Consider the following 4,111-nt stretch of genomic DNA (forward strand, 5'->3'; position numbering starts at 1 on the left):
CTCTCTCTCTCTCTCTCTCTCTCTCTCTCTCTCTCTCTTTCTCTCTTATTTTTAACCACCCTACTATTTAGATAAATAGCCAAAGTATTTCTTAACCACTAGTAATAGGCCAAAAAGAATTTAAAAAGTGAATGGAGGAATGCCTGACTAAACCTGAGACATGAAAAATAGTGGCAGATCTTTTCAAATCAAAATAAAGTAGAAAGTTTGAAGACTCACATAATTTTGTCTCATTCTGGACCTCCTTCCACTTTTTCCACAACTAATTATCTGAAGAATGGAAGGTGAATGTGCAATTGCACTTTTTCTGTTTGTTTTTCTTTTTCTTTTTTATTTTAATTTATCAATATACAGTGTAGTTGATTTTCGTGTCCCTTTACCGATTCCTTTCCTCCTCCCCCTCCCTACATCAACATCATATCTGTTCACTTGTCTTAACAAGTTCAAGGAAGTGTTGTGATTGTTGTGTCCTCGTAGATATGGAGCAACAGGAACTCTCATTCATTGATGGTGGGAAAACAAAATGATACAGCCACTGTGGAAAACAGTTTAACAATTTCTTATAAATTTAAAGATGCACTTACCCAACTGTATCTTTAAATTTATCTTTATGTGGAGATTCCTTTTTATAAAATATATATGAGCATTTGTTCTGAGATCATTTATTGAAAACTATCTTTTTTTCCATTGAATTGTCTTTGTACCTTTCTCAAAAATTAATTGGCCTCATCTATTTCTAGATTCTTTATCCTGTCCTATTGTCTATATATCTAACCCTCAGAAATTACAATATTGTATTAAATACTGTAGGAGTGTAATCAGTTTTAAAATCAGTAGTGTGAATCCTCTAACTTTCTGTTCTTCTTTTTCAAAATTGCATTCCTATTCTAGTTATTTGCCTTTCCATATAAATTTTAGAATCACCTTGCCTTTATCTACAAAAAAATTCTGCTGGGATTTTAATGGGAATTCTACTGAATTTATAAATCAATTTGTGGAGAATTGACAATTATATTGAGTGTTTCAATCCATAAATAAGGTATTTCTCTTCATTTATTTAGGTTTTCTATGATTTCTTTCATCAGCATTTCGTGGTTATTACCATATATATCTTTTTAAATGTTATTTATTTATTTTAGGTCTTTTAAAAAATTTTTTATTGAATCAAAATTGATTATACATATTTTTTGGGTTCAACATTGAGATATGTTGATCAAATCAATATTACTAGCATATGTATGGTTACAAATCATAATTATTCTTTATGCCCCTTGTCCAATCTCTCTCCATCCCCCTTCAATCCCCCATCCACCCCCCAATTACCCTAGATTTCTTCTCTCCTTCTGCAAGAATAATGGTTATTCTGTTGATATGTTGTCTAGATGATCTTTCCAGGGCTGAGAGGTCCCCAGGTGATCAGGTCCCCCAATATTATCATAGAGCAGATGCTTCTTCTGTCACTCTGAAATGGGCCTTGTGGAGAGAGACATCCTCTTCTTTTCTTTATCTCTGCTGGTGACTCTCCTTGTGTCAGTGCACACCAGTGGCTGGCAGACCATCAGCATGGTGGTTGTGGCATCTAGCTGCTTTCGTGGCAGCCGTGGTTATTGTGGTGACTGTCGTGGGCCACCCACATGGAGGTGATGTTTTTGGCATGCTCCTTGGAGCTGGCAGTGTGCATAGTTATGGGGAGTGTCTTGTCCCCAGCCCCATGCCTTGGGTCCCCAGGTGGGCCCCAAAGCGCTGGTGTGGTGTGCCTGGTTGTGGGAGGGGTGTCTGATTGCCAGCTCCATACCTCAGGTCCCTGGGTGGGCCCCGAGGTTCTGGCACAGGGTGCCTGGTTGTGTGGGAGGTGTCTAATCCCCAGCTCCATACCCCAGACCCCAGGGCGGGGTCCTGAGGCATTGACTGTGTGCCTGGTTGTGTGAGGGGGGGTCCAGTCTCTGGCTCTATACCTCGGGTCCCTGGGTGGGCCCTGAGGTGCTGGTGCAGTGTGCCTGGTTGTGGGAGGGGGTCCGGTCTCCTTCTCCATGCCTTGGGTCCCCAGCAGGCCCCGAGATGCTGGTGCAGTGTGCCTGGTTGTAGGAGGGTGATCCAGTCCTCTTCTCCATGCCTCAGGTCCCCAGGCAGGCCCTATGGCACTGGTGCAGTGTGCCTGGATGCAGGAGGGGGGTCCAGTCCCTGGCTCCATGCCCCACACCCCCAGGTGAGGCCCTGAGGTGCTGGTGTGGTGTGCCTGGCTGTGGGTGAGCTCTCCCATGCCCGGCTGCATGCCTCAGGTCCCTAGGCAGGCCCCAAGGTGTTGGAGCGGTGCCTGGAACCACTGGGAGGTGGTCTGGTGTCCAGCTCCATGCCTTGGGTCCCCAGGCAGGCCCTGAGGCACTGGCACGGTGTGCCTGGTTGTGGGGGGGGAGGATCCAGTCCCCTTCTCCATACTATATATATATATCTTGTACATGTTTTGCTAGATTTATACTAAGTATTACTTCTTTCTCTTTTTCTTCTTCTTCTTTTTTTTTTTTTTTTTTTTTTTTTTTCTTCTTCTTTTTTTTTTTTTTTCTTCTTCTTTTTTTTTTTTTTTCTTCTTCTTTTTTTTTTTTTTTCTTCTTCTTTTTTTTTTTTTTTGTGTGGGTGACCAGTAAGGGGATCTCACCCTTGGCTGGGCGTTGGCCTCACCGCACTCAGCCAGTGAGCACACTGGCCATCCCTATATAGGATCCGAACCCGCGGTGGGAGCACTGCTGCACTCCCAGCGCCTCACTCTCCCAAGTGAGCCACGGGGTTGGCCCTCTTCTTTTTAAAGCTATTGTAAATGAGATTTTTTAAAAATTTGAATTGCAATTGTTCATTATTAATTTGTAGAAATACAATATATTTTCGTATGTTGAGCTTGAATCCAGTGATCATACTAAACTCACGTATTAGTTCTAAGAGCTTTCTTTTTTTATAGATTTCTTGGGATTTTCTACATTGACAATCGTGTTATCTCTGAATAGCATAGTTTTATTTCTTCCTTTCTGATCTGGATGTCTTTTATTTCTACTTTTTGCTTTATTGCACCATCTAGGATTTCCAGTAATGTTCAATAGTGAACATCCTCATTCCCAGTCTTAGGGGGAAACATTCCATCCTTCACCATTAAGCATGATATCAAGTTAAAAAGTTCCCTTCTAGTCCTAGTTTGCTGATTTTTTTTTTTATACATGAATATTGAAGCTTATCAAGTGTTTCCTGAGTCAATTATATGATGTAGTATTTCTTCTCTACATCTTTGATAGGGTGATTACATTGATTAATTTTTAATTATTAAATAGCCTTGCATTCCTGGGATAAACCTTACTTGTTTGTGACATAGTCTTCTTTTTATACAGTGCTGGCTTGGATTTGCTAATTTTTTTTTTTGAGGGTTTTGCAGCTATATTCATGAAGGACATTAGTCTGTAGTTTTTTGTACTTTTTTTTGTCTGGTTTTGGCATCAGGTTATTGATGGTCTCATAAAATGAGTTGGGAAGTGTTCCTACCTCTTCTATTTTCTGGAAAAGATTGTTTAGAACTAGTTTTGTTTCATCTTTAAATGGTTGAATTTACCAGTGAAACAATCAAAGACTAGAAGAATTGTGGGGTTTTTTTGTTTGTTTGTTNTTTCATCTTTAAATGGTTGAATTTACCAGTGAAACAATCAAAGACTAGAAGAATTGTGGGGGTTTTTTGTTTGTTTGTTTGGATTTTTGTTTTTTTTGTGTGTGTTTTTGGTAGGGAAGATTTTTAACTATGAATTCAATTAAAAAAAATAGATGTAAAAATAGAAAGATTAGTGATATCCAGGGGCTGGCAGAGGGATCAGCAGGGAGGGATTGCTAATGAGCATGGAGTTTCTGTTTGGGGTGATAACAAAATTCTGGAACTAAAAGGTAGTAATATTTGCACAACATTGTGAATATACTTAATGCCACTGATTTGTACACTTTGACATGATTAAAATGGCAATTGTTATGTGTATTTTACCACAGTAAAAATGCAGAAATAAGGGCCTGCCCGGTGGCGCACTAGAGAGTGCGCTGCTTGGGAGTGTGGTGGCGCTCCCACCGAGGGTTCGGATCCCATGTGGAG

This window comes from Galeopterus variegatus, unplaced genomic scaffold (genome assembly GCF_000696425.1).
Source record: "Galeopterus variegatus unplaced genomic scaffold, G_variegatus-3.0.2 Scaffold44, whole genome shotgun sequence".
In the NCBI taxonomy this organism is placed as follows: domain Eukaryota; kingdom Metazoa; phylum Chordata; class Mammalia; order Dermoptera; family Cynocephalidae; genus Galeopterus; species Galeopterus variegatus.